The following is a 24382-nucleotide window of genomic DNA, read 5'->3' as shown; positions in this document are numbered from 1 at the left end:
TTAAGTCCCATAGTGCTCAGAGCCATTTGAACCAGTTAACCTGCCATTGTAACAGCGCTAGCCGATCTAACAACTGCGCCAAACACTTGTTGTCATATATAGGGTCGCCGACCGCAGCGCCATATTCTGCCTGTTGACATGTCTCTGTATTTGAATAGCATCCCTATACCAGTTTCTTTGGCGCTTCAGTTTATATCTCGCTCTCTCTAGCCCTGTTTTTTCGACTTGCCGTAGCCAGATATCCGGCTTTACCAGGAATGCCCGGCTTTTTACGGTCGTGCCCGGCGAAATATATGCTAGTCTGGCGTGTCTGGCATTTGTTAGACTTTTTAGCGATGAAATGGAGAAAACACAACAAGACCCGTTCTAACATAGTGGCGAAAGCGCAAGGAATAAATATGAGTAATGTGATAGACTATAAGGAAATACAGAATGCTTCCGTAAAAGCGTGCAAAAATGCAACAGGACATAGAGAATGCTACAATGAACAATCTGAGGTAGAGAACCTGGAGTCGAAGAAGCCAGCTTAAGGAAAAGTGGGATTAAACTTGTCTACCACTTTGTCTAGCATTACTGTCTCCCAACTTATTTACAAATAACATGCGTTCAAGTTTACGGGTACTGTGCTGTTTATTTACATGTACATTCTTTATTTCCTGCAAGGAAACAAGGAGGACTACCCTGATTACTAGGAAGCCATGATGCAGGTTTTGTTTACTTTACTTGTGCTTAATTTGGCTATGTTGTATCGTATTTACATTGTCCCTTGACAGAACGTGCTATGACTCAACAACAGACCCATTCATTACTCAGTGCTTTTCAGAGACGTGCAATACAGTACGACGGAGCAGTACCCAGAACAGTTTCGCAGAACTAACTGACATGCACCTTGTGTATGGTGAACTACCTTGAAATGCTCTCACTGCTGAATGGCTGTACAGGGAACTATTTCCTAACAGGCATCATCTGTCATTATGCGTGTTTATTTCTCTAGATCGGCGAATGCAGGAGGCTGGTTCACTGGAAAGAAGAAACGAGGGACCTGGTGACATGAGGACCACTGGCACACGCGATTTTGAAGAGAAGATGAACGTGTTGCAGCGGACCCCACTACAAGTACTCGTCGTATAGCTGCACATACTAGCGTGTGGCGAGTACTGCACGAACAACAATAACACCCATATCATCCACAACGAGTCCATGCAATGCTTGAGACCGACTTTGCATCAAGGGTCGCATTGTTTCAGTGGTTGCTCCAACAATGGATCGACCAGATTTCCTCCAAACCGTGCTGTTTGCTGACGAGGCCTCATTTGATCGTGGTGGTATTTCGCACAGCAGGAATAGCCATGTGTGGAATGAGGAAAACCCTCAAGTTGTAGTAGAGTCACATCATCAAGCACGTTTTGCTGTGAATATCTGGGCCGGCATTGTTGGTGACAATCTCATTGGACCATATCTTCTACCTGGCCGTCTGAATGGCCACTTGTGCTTGAGGTCCGTGCAAAGAGTTCTACCTGAGTTGTTGGAGAACGTGCCTTTGGCTGTTCGTCACAGGATGTGGATTCAGCACGACGGTGCACCGCCTCTTTTCAGTGTGGATATCCGCAACCTTCTTAATACACTATTTCCTGGTTGCTGGATTGGAAGGAGATGGTCTATTTTATGGCCTGCGAGGCCACCTGACCTGAATCCCCTTGGTTATTTCCTATGGGTGTATCTAAAGTGCATTTTGTATGAGACCCCAGTGGATAAGGAGATAGAATTACTGCCAGAATTATAGTTCCCTGTGATGCGATTCGAAACGCACCAGGGATATTTGTCAGGGTGCGTCAGAATCTTGTTCGTCGGTGTCATGCTTGCGTTGAGATTTAGCTGTCAGTTTCAGTACATTTTGTAAGATACAGTACAAATGATACCTTCTCTGAGTCAGTGATTGTATTTGCAGTTAACTGTAACCAATGTAAATAAAGAAGTACGCAGTAATGTGATTTTATGCCTATTATCTCCTTAATATGGCTTCTCCGACCCCAGGTTCACTACCTCAAATTGTTCAGTGGAGCATTCTCTACGTCCTGTTACATTTTTGTACGGGCTTACGGAAACAACCTGTATACAGGGTGTTTCACAATTCATGTTACGCACTTCTAGAGGTTGTAGGACCCAACAACGAACACATTTCTCCCAGCGAGAGACCAGTTTCATCAAACTTCGTTGACGGGGCCACAACCTCTCCTATGCTTGCACCAATTCATCACTATCAAAGTGAAGTCCAAGAAGGTGTTCAAGTTTTGGAAACAGACGAAAATCGGATAGGGCCAAGTCGGGACTGAATGGAGGATGATCAATGACACTGAACTCAAAGTGTCAGATTGTTGCAGATGTCGCAGCGCTAGTGTGTGGTCTGGCATCGTCATGCTGAAGGAGAGGGTGCTCCATGTGTGGACGAACTCTTCGAATTCGAAACTCGATTACAGTACGCTGTTTCTCACGCACCGACATAGTTACATCACACATCGCCAAGTTACACGCTGCAATTGGGAGCCCTTTAGCGCCAGAGGGCTTAAAATATGTAGACATGAAGAATAAAGATGTAGAATGGTAACAACGTTTGTTTTATTTAAAAAAAAACTTTGAGAGTTTTTACACAAAATATTCGGAGCCATTAATTTACAGCACTCCGTCGTAATGCTTCTCGTGATACTGGTCCTTGAAACTTTGTAGAAAAGCTTTCGTGGAACAACTGACGTCTAGTTTCAAGCGCCTAATAATTTCTGCTTTTCAACATTTCCGTGACGCTCTCCCTTGATTCAGACAAACCTGTGTCGCTTGCGCTACATTTCGTTCTACACGGTCAATATCACTTATTAATCCTATATGAAATTGGTTTCACATACCAGAGATATGTTCTAAGGTGAGGCATGCGAGTGTTTTGTGAGCAGTCTCATTTGTAAACTGACTCTATTTTCCTATTATGCCACCAACGAACGGATGTCTGCCACCTGTTTTACCTACGATTGACCCTATATGATAGTTCTGTTCCGTATTCCCACAAATTTTTAGAACGACGTATGAGTTGATTGTTTCTATTTGTGACCCATGGATGTTGTAGTCATAAGATACTACTTTTCTGCCCTTTAGTGAAGTGCCAAATTTATGTTTTTGTACATGGATCACCTGGCGAATTGGCCTCACCTGGGTGTCATTCGGGAAACTTGATTGCAATCTCAGCAAACCGCTTATCCCTATAAATTTAGAGAAGGTTTATGACACACTCATCCTGGCAGTAACAACATACGGGCTTGAGACAATGACACTTACAAGAAACAGCGCAAATCGCCTCTGTCAGAGAGTAATAAAGAGAGCAATCTGGGAATGAGTCTGAGAGACAGAATCAAGAACGAAGATCGAGCGTTTAACGAGACTGAAATGGCGTTGGGCAGCACATGTAGCCAGGAACAACTTCAAATGGACCAAAACACTGATGCAGTGGCGTCCAAGACACTCAAACAGAAGAATCGGATGTCCTTTGGTGCGATGGAGAGACGACATCCGATGACATGAGGGAAAATACTAGATACAGACCGCCCAGCAAAGATGGATACGGAAATGTCTGAAGCGGCCTTTGTCAAGGAGTGGATATGTAGAGACTGAAGAAGAAAGCAAGTTACCAATCTTTTCACCACTTTGAAATCTAGCTTTTTTTCAGACAGTACTTCATTAAACGTAATTGCATCATCTGTGAAATGTCTACCGGGTCATTATTATACAACACGAACAGAAAAGGTCCCATTACACGTCCTTGTGGCACTGCTGAAATTACTTCTACTTCTCTCGATCCAAGGTAACATGCTGCGTCCTGAATACCAAGAAATCCCCAGACCAGTCACAAATTCCGTATGATTCTCCATATGGTTACCATTTCAATAATAAACGCCTGGTCAATGATGAGTCACTACTACTTTATTTTATTTTTTATTTCACACGTCTAGTTCCGTAGGACCAAATTGAGGAGCAAATCTCCAAGGTCATGCAACGTGTCAGTACATGAAATTATAACAGAAAAGTAATAACAGATAAAATAAAATGTTTATGAATCCAAAAAAAATGACAAGACATAAGTTTATGTAAACGCATTCAACAATATAACATAGAAATCAGCTTAATTTTTGAAGGAACTTCTCAACAGAATACAAAGAGTGACCCATGGGGAAACTCTTCAGTTTAGATTTGAAAGCGCATGGATTACTGCTAAGATTTTTGTATACTTTTGGTAGCTTATCGAAAATGGATGCAGCAGTGTAGTGCACGCCTTTCTGCACAAGAGTCAAGGCAATGCGATCCAAATGCAGACTGGATTTCTGTCTAGTATTAAGTGAGTGGAAGCTGCTAATTCTCGGGAGTAAGCTGATATTGTTAACAAGAAACAACAGTAAGGAATATATATGTTGAGAGGACAACGTCAGAATACCAGACTAATGAACAGGGGTCGACAAGAAGTTCGGAAACTTACACCACTTACTGCTCGAGCGCGAGCCAAAAATACCCTTTAAGAATGGGATGAGTTATCCCAAAATATAATACCATAGGTCATAAGCGAATGAAAATAAGCAAAGTAGACTACTTTTCGTATCAAACTATCACTTAGTTCAGATAGCGTTCTAATAGTAAAAAATGCAGCATTCAGTCTTTGAACAAGATCCTGAATAGGGACTTTCCACGACAGTTTACTCTCTATCTGAACACATAGAAATTTTAACTGTTCAATTTCACGAATCATATTATTTATTTATTTATTTATTTAACCTGGCAAGATTAGGGCCATCAGGCCCTCTCTTACATCTAACCAGGCATTCTACTTATTTTACATTCATATGTTTTAGTAAGCATGTTAAACTACATCTAGTACAAAAAGTGAAATAAACAATTTGAAAGGTACACCTGGAAAAATACATACATATAGAGTTTATATTCTTAGGTCACAAGTACTGTTATAATTAGACATTATTGAAGAGACAGATTTTAGATAGGAGTGCCGGCAGCAGGGAGTATGAGGGAGACTCATGGTGAAGGGAGGAGAAGAATAGAGACATGATGAAACATAATTAAGGAAATATAAAGGAAAAGAAGATTGCGTGGCTAATAGAGAAAGATGAAGAGGAAGGCATCTCAGGAGCAAGATAGGAGACGCTAGCTTTGCTATTTGACAGATGAGGGGATTGTCCTTGTACATTAATTTTGTGGAGAACTTTGTGAGGATGATAGTAGGAAATGCTTCAACTTCTTCTTAAAAGCAGCAGGAGATCGAATTTTGCGCAAGGTAAGGGGCAGTTTGTTCCAGAGGCGGACAGCGGCAACTGAGAAGGAGTTTGCAAAAGTTTTTGTTTTGTGAGTGGGCACAGTTAGGATACCAAATAAGAGTGACCTCGTGTTTCGATTATGATGACATGACAGGTTTTTAATCTCTGAAGCAAGGTACTGGGGTGCTTGCGCGATGAGGAGTCGGTGGAGTAGACATAGAGTGTGGTAGTCACGCAATTTGTCCGGCCGCAGCCACCCTAGCTCGGAGTATGAAGCACTAACATGATCATATCGGCGTATGTTGCAGGTGTAACGCACACAGGCATTCATGGTTAGCTCTAGCCGTCTTTTGTTTTCACTACTCTTGCCTTGTTGAATCACATCACAATAGTGGAGGTTCGGTAGAACGAGTGCTTGCACGAGCTGGCGTTTCAAGTCCTGTGGAAATATGTTCCGAAACTTTTTGAGAGCATAGAGACAAGCAGAGACAAGCAGACGTCAGCAGAGAGAAGTAAGCTTAGTAATTAATAGATTATCGTAGGAAGCTAGAATTAAATTGAAATTTACTAAAGTGATACTGGTAGTGATTATCGTAGGAAGCTACAATTAGATTGAAATTTGCTAAAGTGATACTGATAGTGATTTTTGTTATGAACAATTTAAACCGAAGAGATGGGTGATTAATGAACTAAAGGAGAGACTAATAATTGCAATAGAACTATTTCAGAACGGAAGAGAGTAAACTGAGAAAATGAAAAAAGAATTAGCAGTAACTAAAATTAAGTAATGGTTAGAGCTACAGACACAAAAAAATAGTGAAAAGTTAATACAGTTACAAAAACAATTAGTTGAAGGTACAAATATGGGTATAATTAAAAAATTAATAAAATTACAAGACTATATCTGAGTATTGGGGCTGTTACAATTGCAAATGGTGTTAAGTTTGCACTTTTGGCTCGAGTAGCTTCACTTAATACTATTCAGTTCTGTCATGTTTGTGACTGTCTTCTTTCCAGCTGCTGTCTTAATGATTACTCTGCCATCCTGAGTCCACACATTGTGAAGACCGAAATGGGATATGGCACTGTTTAAAATCTTTAGCCGTTCGTGTGTCAGATCTTCCCTTATTGTAAGCCCTGTCCTTGCTAACTTCTTCTTCTGGGTAAAGATCTCTGCCCTTTTTCGGTACGAGACAAATTTAATTATTATTGGACGAGGTTTGGTGGCACCTGGTAATTTTCGTCCCACCCGATGGCTCCTGTCAATGTCTGCCTTGGTCACTTCAGCGCCTAATTTTTCACGCGCAACCTGTATAAGCAGGTTGTCCGTGTCTTCTTCCTTATTTTCTACTACTCCAAACAGTCGTAGACTATTTCGCCTTTGGTACTGTTCTAGTTCGTCAGTTGCGGCAGATAGTTTGACTTCCAACTCTCGTGCCTTTTTCTCGTATTCAGACACAGACTTTTTTAGTGCTGTAATTTCGGCAGTATTGGCCTCAACAGTTTCACGCATTTTGGCCGATACTGCTGCCGTTACAGTATCTGATATAGTGCCTGCTATCAGATCGAGATTGTTTTTATCGCGAAGCGCAGCGTTTACCTCAGAGCGGACCAGCTCCGCTATACCGGGAGCCGCGGCCGCACCTGCTGCGAAATTAAAACGTCAGGTTTTGTTGAATTGTGGGTTAGAAACTGTAAAAACTTAGTCTTACTGTGATTTAGCGTATTCCTCAATGATCCAACTTTTGGAGCAACTCTTCAACAGTCTGAGCCATATACGATATTGTGCATGGAATTTGACTTGTTAAAAACTGTCAACTTCTAGGTGGAGGCTAAATGAACACATCAGTCTATTTATCTCTAAAACACATACGCACTCAAAGAAATCGGAGCTTTCATGAGCATCAGATGGGGGTCTTGGGACTGACCTGCCCTGAAACACGCCTCTCCTTATGCAGTGTACTTCGGATCGACCCCGGGAGAGAAATCAGGTAACGTGCGGAAGTATGCGTGCGACCGGTTTCCAGAAGCTCCATACGCGAATGTGACATGAGAGAAAGCAAAAGATTCTCGTTCGGTACCTCCGTGTAGAGATCAATCTCAAAGTCACTTGCATGCAGTCTTCCTAGTGGTGTGAATTTCCATGGCTGTAAAGTCACTTTTACACAAGGACTTTCTTGTCTCAGACGACTATTCGTGGCAAGTGAGTCTACTGCAGCGCCCCTGGAATATTATTTCCTTACAAGTATAGGAATAAAAAAAAATATCATTTCCCTTACTGAAAACGCAGCTATTTGAAAACGTCAACAGAGCGTTCAAGGCAAATGGATTATCGCTGAATTTTGACTGTTCAATACTTCTCAAACAATGAAATACAATAAGTAGAAAGTTTTAAGTTTTTGGGATTACAGATAGATCACAAATTCAGTTGGAAAATCTGTTTCCTAGAATTTACGAAGAGCCTTGGTTTAGCTACGTTTCCAGTACGAATGGTTACTGCTATAGGCGGTTTTAAATGAAGAAGCTAGTTATTCTGCATATTTACATTCACTAATAGGTTATGGAATCATTTTCCTGAGGAAATTCGAGTTACACGGATAGTATTTTCAGAATACAGAAGCGGGTTACAAAAATCTGGTGATACTGCTAAAACATTTCTTTAAAAAACTGAGTATTTTGCCTATAGCTTCACAATACACATATTCATTAATGTTCTTTGTCAGTACTAATATTTCTTTTTTCACGAAAAACAGTGAAAGTCATGAATGTAATATTTCGACCAAAAACAACTTCTAAAAAATCTTGGAGTTAACAGTAGTACAGAGTGGAGTCACGTGCCTGGATACACATGTATTCAACAACGTAACATAGCACATTAAATATCATGAAGATAATGTGGCGGAGTTTAAGACTGAACTGAAGAACTTCATGTTATACGACTGTTTCTACTCCACTGCAGAATTTGTTTGCAGAAAATTTAATGTTTTAGATTAATTTATAATTATGATTAGTACTGTAATACATTAATGTCATTTCACTGTATTAAACTTAAATGTGCATATTTGGCTTCTTTCCGCGTCAAAGACACCATTCTCCGTGGATTCCATGGAATACTACTACTGTAATGTAACGAATGATCGTTTTGTTTACACAGCGGTAGGAAAAGGCACAAATGGTTGCTTCCTCATTCACAAGGGATGTTATAAATCTCAGGGATGGTGAGACTGAGACTGCCCTTCGCATCTCCTTTATCTTCTTAGGAGGTCGGTAAATAGATCTTATACCTCGTCCTCCCAGAATTCTGTCTGTTTTGTTGGATACAGCGCCGCAGAGAGAAAGGAAGATAATTGGTGGCTCATCACGTGAATGTCGATATCTTACTCAATGAATGTACTAACAATACTTTTTAATGTTGGAGTAATTTGGATTTTGACCTCATCATCAAATGCCTGTATCTACTTACCCACTTTGGAATATTCACTGGTTCACCCCCAGATGGTTTTCCTAGAAAAAGAAAACAGAAAATGATTTAATTTACGTGTGTGTTTGTACCGCACTAGACAGACAATGTAGACATTATGTGAGGAATAATGTAAGTAAATGCTGGGATCGCTGGTGTACAGTCAGATGTAGATAACCTCGAATACTTCAGAAGATAGAGGAAATGCATACTGACAACATCAGTACATGGAACTACGTAAATATACCAGGTTACATTTACTATTTGGTATGGTGAACGGCCATTTGTTCAAAATGTAGGAAAATGTTAGTTACTGAAGATCAGCAAAATAAACAATCCTATAATGTTCGAATACAGTATTTGTGGTGTGCTGCTTCACACAGTCACATCAATTAAAATTCTAAGTATAAGTAGTGGGACTGTGACAGAACTGGTGCAGTCTGCATTGTTAGTCGATTTCCTCAAGGTCAAGGTCAAGGTCACCCCTCCCCCCATTCTCCCTGCCCCTTTCCCCCTTCCCAGCTCTAGGCCAATTGGGTGAGATAAAATGGCTGCAAATTCAAAAGTGTGTGTTCCTACTGGTCTAAAAAGCTGGTGGAGCCAGCATGGTTATCATATTTATCCTCAAGTAGTGTATGTCACTTCAAGCAATTCCCCCTCTCAGTTTATTACATAGTTACTATAAATGAGGTCGTGTCATACCTCCTTTATGAATTAATACATATCATGCTGCTTCTATGATTTATGACCTAGAAATGTGTGCCTTGTCTCCACCACTAGTGGGAAATTCAAAAATTGCAGTTGGAGCATTATCCTATCGGACAGGAAAGATGTTGCAGCCTGCATTGTTGCCAGATTGGTTCCATTCACTATAGTAAAAGGATCATCGTCATGTTATGTCAGCAGCAGAGATCTGCCACTTCCAGGCATGTTAAAAGAAGAAAACTGACTCATTCAGTTGAATGTAAGAAGTAACTCATTGCTCATTATTATTCACTGTACTTTTTCGCAAATACTCCACAACATAATTACATGGTCACTTTTTCGAAACTACGTAATTGCCTCCCACTGTGACACAGAAGTTTGAAATTTGGCTCAAAGAAGATGCCAACAACCTTCCTCTGTAATGATGCAAAAGCCCTGCGACGTCACTCCAAGGCTCGGCGACACTTCAGACAGCAGTGTACTGACACATGCGAAGAAAAGCCTAGACCTCAGAAGTTCATACGAGGTGTAAGGTGGATTAATGACGTCACACTGGCGCCAAATTTCACCGCAGTTCTGACCAACGCCACTGTGGACGTGTCACATGATGGGAAGGTTTTCATACCCCTTGTTACTCATATTACTCACATTTCATCTCTACTTTTGAAACCTATGTTATGGAGGTCAGTACCCCGATGCCCAGCGTAGAAATCACGCTGTTTTCTTATGGGTGGCCGAGGAAAACAATTCAGACACACTGCCACTCAGTATCGATAAGAAAAGGCCTCAGAGAGGTGGCATAAAGTGCAGCAATCGAAACACCCCTTCCTTAGGGCGTGAATACCAATACATTTAGCTGTCGAAAATGACTTTTCGCACTGCGATGCGGAATAGGACGACTTTCCCCATAACCTTTGACACTGCTGACACTCCCCAGTCGGTTCAACCCTTCTCTAAGGTCATCATCGGCCTGAAACTCCACTGAACGTGATTGTACCCGTTTGGAGTGTATCACAACTGTTATTTTTCCTCTGGTACAGAGAGTGAATCCACTTGGGACAGCTAAAAACCATCTGAAGAAATGTGAACTTGAACGGAAGTGGCAAACGGTGTTTATGTTTTTTCAGCCCACCTGTTTTGCCCCCCTCCTGTGGCATGCTCACAGGGGGGTGGGGGGGGGGGGATGGGGGATAGGGGGGTGCGTCATTGACACATGGGTGAATAAAACGGCAGCGTCCGCCTAAGCCTTTCCCCCCACCCCTCCTCCACACACACACACACACACACACACACACACACACACACAAAATGGTTCAAATGGCTCTGAGCACTATGGGACTTAACTTGTAAGGTCATCAGTTCCCTAGAACTACTTAAACCTAACTAGCCTAAGGACATCACACACATCCATGCCCGAGGCAGAATTCGAACCTGCGACCGTAGCGGTCGCAGTTCCAGACTGTAGCGTCTAGAACCGCTCGGCCACCTCGGCCGGCCTCCACACACACACCAGGTTGACAACACCCTCAGTGCCACCCACAAAATTTTATTGAATACTTTAAAAATGTACATGTACAGAGAGAGCCAGTCACAGATTACTAGGCGTCGTTATGACAGGCATCTCTTTCGAGACCCCCTCGATTTCTCATGTGACCAGCAGATGCTAGTTCAGCGATATAGTGCTACTCAACTCAGGGGTGTTCAAACGGTTGTCTGTCACGATGGAATCTAGTAATCAGTAACTGTCTCTATACAGTTACATTTTGAAAGTGCACAACAGAGGCGTGCAGGTGGCGCCGAGAGTGCTGCGGAACTTGGGGGGGGGTTGTCTTACAGCGACCCTTTTACATTTTATTCACGACTCCCCTCCCCTCTTTCCTCTAATCACGCCACAGGAGAACGCGAAACAGGAGGGATGAAAAAAGCATAAACAAATTCAAATTTTGTTGAATGGTTTTGGACGATCCCTAGTGGTTCCACTCTGCATACCAGAGCAAAAATTGCGGTCCTTCTACATTCTAAAGGGGCGCAATCCCGTTCGACGGGGTTGCAGGCCCACGATGACCTTAGAGAAAGGTTGAATTGTCTGGGGGGGGGGGGGTGTCAGTTGTGCCAAACGTTGTAAGAACGTCGTTCTGTTGCGCATCGCACTGCAAACTGTCGTCATCGAATGCAAAATATGTGGGAATCAACGCCCCAAGGGAAAGGGTGTTTCCATGGACATCCTTTATGCCACGCCCTGAGGCCTTTTCGTATACTGAGCGGTAGCATGTGTGAAATGATTTCCTCGTTCACCCATAACAAAACCGCGTGATTTCAACGCTGGGCATCTCAGTTCTGACCTCCATCGCAGAGGCGTCAAAAGAGGGGGGGGGGAGGGGGGGGGGAGTGGTTTGTGGGTAAGAGGTGGTATGACGATGTTCCCATCGCGTGACATGTCCAGGGTAGCGTTGGGCCGAGTTATGGTGAAATTTGGTGTCAGTGTGACATCGTTAACTAACTTTACACCTCACATGAACTTCTGAGTTCTAACCTTTTTTCGCATGTATCGACAACTTGCTGTTTGGAACGTCGCCAAGCTTGAGGGTGACGTCTCAGGACGCCACGCTTTTGTACGACTACAGAGCAAAATTTGCAACTTCATCCTCGCAATGGCAGACAGTTAAGGGCGTACGGAAAACTGGCCCTTTAATTGTGCTGCGCAACGTGCTTATGACTTTTTCCTATTCCACAGCCCTGGATCAGAAACCAACTCTGCCCAAATTATCGAATCAGGAGGCTCAATTGTTTCATAAATACGAGTTTCTATTGTCTGCACTGCTGCTGCTCGGTGAGCAGAAATCAACACCTGATATTTCGGAGCAGGAACACAACTGTTCGTTGCAGTAGCACCACCAACGCCGCCACAACCACCGCCAGCACCAACTCGCCAGTCTGCATCTACATGGTTTGGGTGATGATAACAGAAACTGATAATGTTAAACATGTTGCTATAGTTTGGTTTACAGAGATTTATTGGTATAGACTATGTGGTAAGAGGGAGTACATTGATGATCAGATGACAATGGAGTACGACCCATCTACATTACTGGCCATTAAAATTGCTACACCACGAAGATGACGTGGTACAGACGCGAAATTTAACCGACAGGAAGAAGGTGCTGGGATATGCAAATGATTAGCTTTTCAGAGCATTCACACAAGGTTGGCACCGAGCGAGGTGGCGCAGTGGTTAGACACTGGACTCGCATTCGGGAGGACGACGGTTCCATCCCGCGTCCGGCCATCCTGATTTAGGTTTTCCGTGATTTTCCTAAATCGCTCCAGGCAAATGCCGGGATGGTTCCTTTCAAAGGGCACGGCCGACTTCCTTCCCCGTCCTTCCCTAATCCGATGAGACCGATGACCTCGCTGTCTGGTCTCCTTCCCCGAAACAACCAACCAACCAACCAAGGTTGGCGCCGGTGGCGACACCTACAACGTGCTGACATGAGGAAAGTTTCCAACAGATTTCTCATACACAAACAGCAGTTGACCGACGTTGCCTGGTGAAACGTTGTTGTGATACCTCGTGTAAAGAGGAGAAAAGCGTACCATCAAGTTTCCGACTTTGATAAAGGTCGGATTGTAGCCTATCGCGATTGCGGTTTATCGTATCGCAACATTGCTGCTCGCGTTAGTCGAGATCCAATGACTGCTAGCAGAATATGGAATCGGTGGGTTCAGGAAGGTAATACAGAACGCTGTGCTGGATCCCAACAGCCTCGTATCACTAGCAGTCGAGATGACAGGCATCTTATCCGCATGGCTGTAACGAATCGTGCAGCCACGTCTCGATCCCTGAATCAACAGATGGAGACGTTTGCAACACAACAACCATCTGCACGAACAGTTCGACGACGTTTGCAGCAGCATGGACTATCAGCTCGGAGACCATGTCTGCGGTTACTCTTGACGCTGCATCACAGATCGGAGCGCCTGCGATGGTGTACTCAACGACGAACCTGGGTGCACGAATGGCAAAACGTCATTTATTCGAATAATCCAGGTTGTGTTTAGAGCAGCATGATGGTCGCATCCGTGTTTGGCGGCATCACGGTGAACGCACATTGGAAGCGTGTATTCATTCGTCATCGCCATACTGGCGTATCACCCGGCGTGCTGATATGGGGTGCCATTGGTTACACGTCTCGGTCACCTCTTGTTCGCATTGACGGCACTTTGAACGGTGGACGTTACATTTCAGATGTGTTACGACCCGTGTCTCTACCCTTCATTCGATCCATGCGAAACCCTACATCTCAGTAGGATAATGCACGACCGCATGTTGCAGGTCCTGTAGGGGCCTTTCTGGACACAGAAAATGTTCGACTGCTGCCCTGGCCAGCACATTCTCCAGATCTCTCACCAATTGAAAACGTTGGTCAATGGTGGCCGAACAACTGGCTCATCACAATACGCCAGTCACTACTCTTGATGAACTGTGGTATCGTGTTGAAGCTGCATGGGCAGCTGTACCTGTACGCGCCATCCAAGCTCTGTTTAACTCAATGCCCAGGCGTATCAAGGCCGTTATTACCGCCAGAGGTGGTTGCTCTGGGTACTATTTTCTGAGGATCTATGTGCTCAAATTGTGTGAAAATGTAATCACATGTCAGTTCTAGTATAATATATTTGCCCAATGAATACCCATTTATCATCTGCATTTCTTCTTGGTGTGCAATTGTGCTATTTTAATGGCCAGTAGTGTAGTCCTCCTCGAGGCATCTTTTTCTCTGGCATTCAGGTGTCCATCATTAAGATGTATGGGGATACAGCACTCAAGCTAATATCTGGAGACTCTATTTATTTACATCGTTCCAGTGTTATGAACTAGCGCGATCTACGTATATGATGGATTATGGATTGCAAGGGACGGTCTGAGTCGCTGGCAACAGTATGTCATATCAGTATTCAACGACTTCGTAAACTACATGTGTGAGAATAGTGTACATGCGAGAGAGTTAGAACAATGTATAAATTCATGTGTCCACGCAGTACCAAAATCAGTAACTATTACATTTAGGAGTATTAAATTCAAACAAGAGGAATTTATGGACAGAATATGTCGACACATTACTGTTCCAATAAATATTGGTACATCACAGGGTGAATTCAAATCAAATAAGAAAAAGTTATTTGAAAAATTCTACAATGGGGATACTGTAGAAGAAAAAGAGAATGAGTACATTTTTTGATGATTGTGAATAACAATGTCTGAAACTATATCTAGAATAAATAATATTTCTTACAAGACTGTTTTATTTTTTTCCCACCCCATACTGTGTGATTTAAGAGTTTCTTACGATGCGCACTCATTGTAGTTCAGTGATTAAGGTAACTGAAGAGGAAAAGGCGGAGCCCTTTTACTACCCACACTAAACAGTCTAAGCTGCAGTGGCTGCACATTTTTCTAAGACTTTTTAAAGAAAAACGTATATGAGATACTGTGAAAAAATTATTTTATTTGTACCCTTTTACAGCCCCCTTTGGCAGAAGGAGGTTCATTAGTTTGATATTTTCCGTCCAAATTAAAATTTATACCAAAATAATCGTACATGGAAATAAACAGATCACTCTGAAACACTTGAGGTGACTCGTGAAAGCCATGTGAAATATTACATTAGTTGTTTAGGACTTCGTGCATTGCACTTCTTGTAGCCGAGCGCATTTCAGTTAGCATTATCGTATCTGCATATCTATGCTTTGCTTCTTACCTGTTGTACAGAAGACTCGGTTTCTTAACAAGATTCACTATATAGTCTGTATACAAAGGATGATACCTACGATTTGATTAGTAACGCGCACCATAAAGTGAGCCAGAACAGTGAACGCACAGCAAAGCTGCGAGGTGAAAGGATAGTTGGGCATCTCGCAAGTAATGAGTTGCCGGGAAACGACAGAGAAACAAATATCCCGTCGTCATCCGGTGCAACTTGCTAGGCGTCAGCACAGCCCGGCGCTGAAACACCGTGTATTTAACCTTGGCGCCTGCATGTCCGCACCTCCCTCCAGCTGTGCCAACATCGCGACTACCAAAGATTTGTCAAATACGGGAAATCAGCAGTCGGGAGAGAGAATGGGGGACGTACACTGATTCACAGTAAAACTGCAACGCCACCAAGGCGATATGCAAAATACGTCAAATTGGCGTCAAGTGTACTGCGTGCTTGGATATTACACTACTGGCCATTAAAATTGCTACACCACGAAGATGACGTGCTACAGACGCGAAATTTAACCGACAGGAAGAAGAAGCTGTGATATGCAAATGATTAGCTTTTCAGAGCATTTACACAGGGTTGGCGCCGGTGGCGACACCTACAACGTGCTGACATGAGGAAAGTTTCCATCCGATTTCTCATACACAAACAGCAGTTGACCGGCGTTGCCTGGTGAAATGTTGTTGTGATGCCTCGTGTAAGGAGGAGAAATGCGTACCATCACGTTCCCGACTTTGAAAAAGGTCTCTGCAGCCTATCGCGACCAAACACGGATGCGACCATCATGATGCTGTAAACAGAACCTGGATTCATCCGAAAAAATGACATTTTGCCATTCGTGCACCCAGGTTCGACGTTGAGCACACCATCGCAGGCGCTCCTGTCTGTGATGCAGCTTCAAGGGTATCCGCAGCCATGGTCTCCAAGCTGATAGTCCATGCTGCTGCAAACGTCGTCGAACTGTTCGTGCAGATGGTTGTTGTCTTGCAAACGTCTCCATCTGTTGATTCAGGGATCGAGACGTGGCTGCACGATTCGTTACAGCCATGCGGATAAGATGCCTGTCAGCTCGACTGCTAGTGATACGAGGCCGTTGGGGTCCAGCACGGCGTTCCGTATTACTGTCCTGATCCCACCGATTCCATATTCTGCTAACAGTCATTGGATCTCGACTAACGCGAGCAGCAGTGTCGCTATACGATAAACCGCAATCGCGATAGGCTACAATCCGACCTTTATCAAAGTCGGAAACGTGATGGTACGCATTTCTCCTCCTTACACGAGGCATCACAACAATGTTTCACCAGACAACGCCGGTCAACTGCTGTTTGTGTATGAGAAATCGGTTGGAAACTTTCCTCATGTCAGCACGTTGTAGGTGTCGCCACCGGCGCCAACCTGCTAATCATTTGCATATCACAGCATCATCTTCCTGTCGGTTAAATTTCGCGTCTGTAGCACGTCATCTTCGTGGTGTAGCGGTTTTAATGGCCAGTAGTGTATATTTCCTCTCCGCTGTCTCTCGCTGTGTCTGATGCTTAGATATGAAAATGATTAGAATTTCAGAGCAACTTCAAAAACTAGGTGGGAGTAATACTCCCTAACTTCTGTGTAAAGGATCGAGTATGTAGCGTGTTTCTCATTCAGAAATCGCATCTGAATGCTGTTTATTTGTGAGAAGGTCGTGTTATACCTCGTACTATAATCCGTTCAGCATAAAAATAAACCTGATGTAAACATTGCACTATGTACTCTTCCGCGTTTGCTGGAACCTCGTTGGATTTCCGTTTCACGTGGGACTGCAGCCGAGCTGTCTCGAGTACTGTCGAGTACGATAATAAGGTACGTTTTGTGTTGTGCTTTACGCACACATCGACAGCGATAATATGGGGCAACAGCTTTACCAGCGCATAACTTGGACACCACTGGCCGGTCAGCTGGTACAGCCAGCCTACAGTGACGTGGCCAGCTTCAGTTCACACGTAAAAAGAGACGATCAGAGGAACGATACAGCTTCGAATGTCATTCAGTTTTTAAGCAAAATGAAATAATACACTGCAAATCTCCCACAATACGCTCCTTAGACGACTATACGAAAATGACAACACCTTATCGTTTTTAGCCAACGTACTATTGTAATTATAAACAAGAAAGATGAAAATGCCTGACATAACCGCAGGGTAATTTTTCTGCATAAGTTGTGTGTAACGTAAGAGAGTACTGAAGGATTTCACCGTATAGTTAAATATTGAAGCCACTGAAGGTATTACTTACAGTCATTCATCTGGTAATCACTTAACTCCTTCCTTATCCGAATCCGAGAAATACATTTCAGTTCTGGAAATGTCACCCACTACATTGATAACGAGCCGATCAGCAACAGAATCCACGAACCCAACCAGGCGCAGTATTTTCTCTTCTTTTATGACGAGCCGTTCTATATCCCGCCAGTGTTCGGCATTGATGTGTGAAAAAACTGCGTGCATTAGTTCCAGTACGTCTGGCAGCTTAACAGTCTTGTTACTTCTCAGGTCAAATCCCACAGCTTGGCTCCAGATCATTCTGTCGGGTCCATATTGAAATGGTACAGTGGCAAATGTAAAAATGCAGCATTTGAATGATGTGTTCGATGCTGTGAAAATAATTGTTTTTCATGTTTCTACGATACTTATGTACCTCTGTGGTATAAAACGATGGACATAGTCCAAATAAAGAGTATTTGGTTTTTCATTTTTGCCTTAAAAATTAAATTATGTTTTCTTAATTTAAACAACTTTTATGAACAGTCTTTCATAAAACATCTATAATTAAGGATTTGTATCTGAAATGGAAACAGGAAATATGTAATTAGAAACAAGAAGACGTGGATTATTCATAAAAAATGATGAATTTTATAATTACGAGATGTAGGTATTTCAAATTGAACGAGAAAAACGAATTATACTGTGGAGATGTGCACCAACGCACGAATAACCGCATTTTGTTAATATTCCATTACGCTCCCGACTGCGCTACCCATTCAATGTGGATTAGTTTGTCAATTGCATTATATACAAAACTTTAAAGCCGATTAGCTCTGTAAATTTATGAAAAACATTAAGAACAGCCTGTTTCTCGGAACTTTTCAACCGTGTTCCAAGCGCGTGTTTTACTGCGGAACAGAAAACAGCCATTTTCATACTGCGCATTATTAGCACGAAAAGCAGAGCACATTGTCAACCTAATGAAGTATATGTTCGAGACTAACTTCTATTTATGATGTTTGTAACGTGTGTGTGTGTATGAGTGAGAGAGAGAGGGGGATAGAGCCGACGATTTTTTTGGGGGGGAGGGGGGGGGGGGGAGGGTGGCGGGTGTACTAGCTGTTAGCGAGTGGCAAAAGTATTAATATAATAATACTGTCCAATGTAATAATAATAGAACCCATCATCTTTACACTCACTCACTGATCCATGAACTCCTCCACAGAACATTGAAACGAAAAGTCAAAACAGCTGCCACCAAAGTTTTCAGCCACTCGCTAACAGCTAGTACACCGGCCACCCCCCCCCCCCCCCCCCCCAAAAAAAAACACTCATACACACACACACACACACACACACGCACACACACACACGGTATAAATATCATAAATAGAAGTTAGTCTCGAACGTATACTTCGTTAGGTTGGCAACAAATAGGTAAACGTACCAAAGAAGATGAAACACGTAATGGAATCGCAATATTCACGCTGTGAAAAGCAGTGTAGACGAAATAGTTGTATCGAGTGACAAAAGAACAATAGTGCACCACAAAAAAGAGTGAGAAACATGGTGAACAGAGTGTGGCAGGCGAGAACACAAAGATGTGATTATATGACAGTGATAAAAGTGGTAGTGCGACCTCCAGACCAGAAGGGGAAACGCAGATCGGCAAATCGTAAGTAATTACTTTTTTTACAAAAAATCGCGAAGTGAACTGTTTGATAATCTAAAACTAACAAAACTGTATCGTTATAGATCCCACTGATGATGCCTTAGAACAGGAGAAGGCGAAACGCGTATGGAATACGATAAATAAAGTAATTAGCAGCAGGAAAAGGCAGTTTTATTTACAAAACAAGTATTCATAGCACAATGTTTGCTTCCGTGTTAAACTTATGACGAGTAAAGTATAGAGCACAGAGTTTTTGCAAACTGGACGGCCTGACACCCTTGGTTGTCGAGTAGTAATATCAAGACTGTCGCGAGACTTGTAGATTGAGAATGGGGAACTTGTTGTAAAATAATACAAAACACCTTTCTCTTTGTTCATTGTAGCCATAGATAATGTATTAAATGAGTTATCGGTATGTTGAATTCACCATTTTGTTCATAGAACTTCCAGTCATGGCACTAGAGTTGTCTCTTCTGCTGCTATGCATTACCACTGTCTGTCGGTCCATGTCTTAACAATCTTCTCGTGCGGCGATTGTATACTTTTTCTTCCGTGTGTTTCTTTGTTTCGTTAGTGACAGGTGTCATTATTTTACTTCTTTCACAGTGATTTAATTTGAGAAGTCATCAGAAATGAATAAAATTATTGTTAGATAGAGACCTTTGTCAGTTTATGAAACATCAGATGCAAAGCAACAGTTAAGCAATGTGCCTGAAACTTAATAGACGCGCAAAACTTGTCTTGCGATTTTCTCGGAATTGCCAGAGTAGTACACCTTACTTACTTACTACTTGCACATTGTGTTCTTTTAATGGCTAACTAAAGGTGTATACAGTGCGAAGTAAATCCGTGATCCCAACGTCGTGGCCGGCCGAAGTGGCCGTGCGGTTAAAGGCGCTGCAGTCTGGAACCGCAGGACCGCTACGGTCGCAGGTTCGAATCCTGCCTCGGGCATGGATGTTTGTGATGTCCTTAGGTTTAACTAGTTCTAAGTTCTAGGGGACTAATGACCTCAGAAGTTGAGTCCCATAGTGCTCAGAGCCATTTGAACCATTTTTGAACCAACGTCGTGGCCTCCCCTTGTTAGAAATGAAATAAAAAACTGAATATTTCTTTAAAATATCATTTGTTGCAATACAGTCTCTTTTATTCATATTAGCGAAAGGGTATCACTGTTTTTATCTTATTTTGTTGGTTATTATTCGTTCCATTTGAACGACAGCGCTGCACTACAGGGTGGATGCATATTAGAAGGGTGTCGCCATGAGGAAAAGTTTGGAAAGCTCTGGTTTAGAGTATTGGAGGCGCGTGACCGCTGCCGATGGTGTTCATTCAGCTGCGATGCGCGAGAGAGACGGCGATTAAACTTAGCATGGCTTGGCGGAAGTTGCCAAAGATGAACGATAGTATCTCGCTTAAAGACATGTCTCCGTATTTTTAAATATTTTTTTCAATAAATCGGCCATGGCCTTTTTGGAGAAACCGTCTAGCTAGTCGCCTTAACTGATTTGGGAAATCCGTTTCATCCCGAATACAAATCCAATGCCGTATTCTGCTGAACTCTGTGATTCCATGCATTGCTTGCCTTATACCTTCCCGAATACCCCAACACTGATACAAAGATTTGTGCCAAAACACAACCTTGGGTTAATTATTCCACAAAAAGCGGAGAAATTCAGCGAACAGTTCCGTGAGTTAAATCTGGGCCATTGAGTGGGCGCTTTCACTTGATTTCTCTACGTAGAATGAGCCACGGATCAGGTTGCGGAGCGAGTTCTTTGTATTCGTGGCAGCCCTGCACACTGGATGCGACCTTGCATCATTGCCTCTGCTGTTTTCCGGACGCAGTTCTACGTCTACCCCCAGTCACAACACAGCGGTCGCAAGTCAGGAACGCGCTGTACTACAGCGTGGATGCACACGAGCGATTTATCATCGCGAATTCGCAGGTTCATTTCTTCGCGCGTTTTAACAGTACATGTGAAACAATAGAGCGACGCACACTATGGGAGCGAAGCTGCGAAATCGCAGCGAGAGAACTGTGTCCGCCAACAACTGCTGCTTCCCAGCGATCTTCCCGATCACTGCGAAGCAGCAACACTGTGAGAATTTGGCAATACACACGTGTTCGCAACTTTGGAAACAGCTATCGTCAGCCTGCCGGTTTGGACGTTGAATTATATATTGAAGATGCGAAAAAACACCCTCAAATATCGGACATATCTCGCAAGGAGTGTCATGGTAAGATTAAGACGAGAGCCACATGGTTTCAAATGCGTGAATTGTTTTGTGAGGGTTTTGCTGCGAAATCACATCAGGAGTAAGATGGTATTAGCAAACGTCGAAATTAACTATTTAGTGTTTACGTTCTAGTGCTGACGTTTTTGCTGGAATGCGGCCATTCAGAATTTGAAATAGCCCTAAAAAGCAAATGATTCGCTCCATGGCTAGAGCCTTTTCACCTCAATGGTACATCTTCAGTCCAGAATAACATATAAATGAACAGGGTGTATCAGAAAGAATCATCCGATTTGGCACGTCTATATTTCTGAAACTAATGCACATATGCAATGAATTTTGTTTTTTGATAGACGGGAAACTCAAAAAGTTTTTTTTCATACCTTTTCATAGGTGTTCAATATGCTCCCCTTGAGATGCACGGCATATGTCAATGCGGTATTCAGATTGTTCCCACACTGCAGCGAGCATGTCTTGTGTTATAGCTTCCAGAGCTGCTGTTATGTGATGTCTCAGTTCATTCATTGTTGTTGGTAGCGGAGGCACGTAAACAGTCTTTTATAAACCCCCACAAGAAATAATCACATGCAGTCAGGTCCGGTGACCTTGGAGGCCAGTAATGTAAGGCTGAATCATTTGGTCCAGTGCGACCGATCCATCGTTTAGTAATCCTTTGGTTTAAATGTTCAAATGTGTGTGAAATCTTATGGGACTTAACTGCTAAGGTCATCAGTCTCTAAGCTTACACACTACTTAACCTAAATTATCCTAAGGACAAACACACACACCCATGCCCGAGGGAGGATTCGAACTGCAGCGCCTTAGATCGCTCAGCTAATCCCACGCGGCCTTTTGGTTTAAAAATTCCCGCACTTCTAGATGCCAGTGTAGCGGTACAAAATCCTGTTGGTAAATGAAGCCGTTAGAATCAGACTCCAACTGTGGGAAAAGTAAGTTCTCAAGCATATTGAAATATGTGCTTGCTGTAACAGTGTTCTCAGCAAATAAAAATGGACCATACATCTTTTGCGGTAAAATGCACAAAACACATTAAATTTTGGAGATTCCCTCTCCTTGTACAACTTCATGCGGTTGTTCCATACCCCATTACGATGGTTCACCTTTCCGTTTAAATGGAATGTTGCCTCGTCACTAAACACTAAGCGTGGAAGAAAACTGTCATCCTCCATCTTGCCAAGAACGAAATTACAGAACCCCACCCGTTGTTGTGCGTCACCTTCACGAAGAGCTTACAGTAGCTGAATTTGGTATGGTTTCATGTGTAAACGTCGACGCAATACACGCCAGACGGACATCGAAGGCATGTTGAGCTGTCGAGCTGCACGGCGAACGGATTTCTGCAGACTTCTTGTGAAACTATGGCGGATGCGTTCGACGTCTGTGTCAGACACTTGTCCATGCCATCGTCTAATGTTCTGTGCTGTAGGATGATTCACACTATACCTAGTACGAAAGTCACGGTGAACAGTTAATACTGAACCGCAGTGCGCAAAACATTGAACGCGAAACGCTTTCTGTTGTCCCGACACCATTTTTACTAGAACTGAAGTGGGTGCACACCGTTGCTACCTAGCGGGAACCGTGTAAAGCTCGAGAGTTTGCTCATTCCAATAGTATGTTGTTCACGCACATATCTCAAGTAACATAATAGTTATGATTTTTTTAAAAAAAATCGAATGATTCTTCTTGATACATCGTGTATATTATGTTATTTCAGACATTTCAGTGTAATGACTGTTTCCTTGTACAGCAACCGACTTTTCTGCTTCCTTCTGCTTACGCCCACATTGTTTGCCTACCAGTTTAGTACTGCCGCGCTATTACCACTGCGATGTCACCGTGTGTGTACTGAAACGATTTTTGACGCTATTGAGCTCGCTGTGAGCACAGCACGCGCATTTCCTCGTTGCATCGAGCCTGAGGCGTGAGACAAAATGAACCGTCCTTGCACACATTCTCGAACGTACAAGATGATTGTTTGGTATCGAAATAAAAAGCAGCATCTGTCCCTTTACTGAAAAAGCAGCTTTCGAAACATCTGAAAATATTTGCAAATGGTTCAAAACAAACGGTTTATGCGAGTTTTCCGGATTTCCCGGTGGACCTACTGCAAATACACTTCTTGGGATTGCCGCCGCATGACATTTGTGCAAGTCCCACAGTACTCTTTCGAAGCAGCTGTTCAGCAGCTTCAGGTGATCACAGTAATTACTGCTGCAATACGCGGGTGACAGATATTCGCACAGCGGCGTCCAAATTTATCACGGCCACAAACAAGAACCACACATGAAACTTCTTGGCAGATTAAAACTGTGTGCCGAACCGAGTAGAGCACTTGCCCGCGAAAGGCAAAGGTCCCGAGTTCGTGTCTACGTCCGGCACACAGTTTTAATCTGCCAGAAAGTTTCATATCAGCGCACACTCCGCTGCAGAGTGAAAATTTCATTCAAGAACTACACCTGCTCGGAAAAGGCCTTATGTTGGACAAAAGTTGAACACGCTCCATTCGAATATTCAGTTCACTGTGGAAGTGGAAAGAGACAGCAGCTTACAGTTTTGGCTTATCATAGTTAGCAGAAAAGCCGACGGAACGCTGGGGAACAGCGTCTACCGCAAACCTACTCATACAGAGCTATATTTGCAGGCCAAAAGTTGTCATCGCCCTGCAAAATGTGTAAGCGTCGTATGATATCTGCTCCATAGAGAACATGTGGTCCCTGATCTCGATAGGGTGCCACATATGCTGCAACATCTAAGAGTGGTGTTCCGACAGAACGGTTACTATTCTGAAAAACAGTATACAGTGCATTCCGTTCCAAACGAGTTCAGCACAGGGAGGTAAATCAAGATATGAAGATAACCACTACAACGGCCTTCTTGCTGAGGAATCAACCCCACGGGAAATATGGAAGGTCACGTGCTGTGTGCAACAGGAAAGGTTATGGGTAATGAGGTGTATAAGTGTGGCATACTGTCAATTG

At 43.0% G+C, this 24382-nt stretch overlaps 1 protein-coding gene across 1 annotated transcript in view; it reads right to left on the bottom strand.

Annotated features, from left to right (window-relative positions):
- Window positions 1–24382, bottom strand: part of LOC124556204 (elongation of very long chain fatty acids protein AAEL008004) — a 312294-nt gene that overhangs the window by 113874 nt on the left and 174038 nt on the right. The window contains exon 3 of the mRNA XM_047130194.1: window positions 8764–8804. The gene's annotated coding sequence lies outside the window, so the exon portion shown is untranslated. The remainder of the gene's footprint in view (window positions 1–8763; window positions 8805–24382) is intronic.

This window comes from Schistocerca americana, chromosome X (assembly GCF_021461395.2).
Source record: "Schistocerca americana isolate TAMUIC-IGC-003095 chromosome X, iqSchAmer2.1, whole genome shotgun sequence".
Lineage (NCBI taxonomy): Eukaryota > Metazoa > Arthropoda > Insecta > Orthoptera > Acrididae > Schistocerca > Schistocerca americana.
Note: the sequence above shows the minus strand (reverse complement) of the source record. Positions and strands in the feature narration are given on the sequence as shown.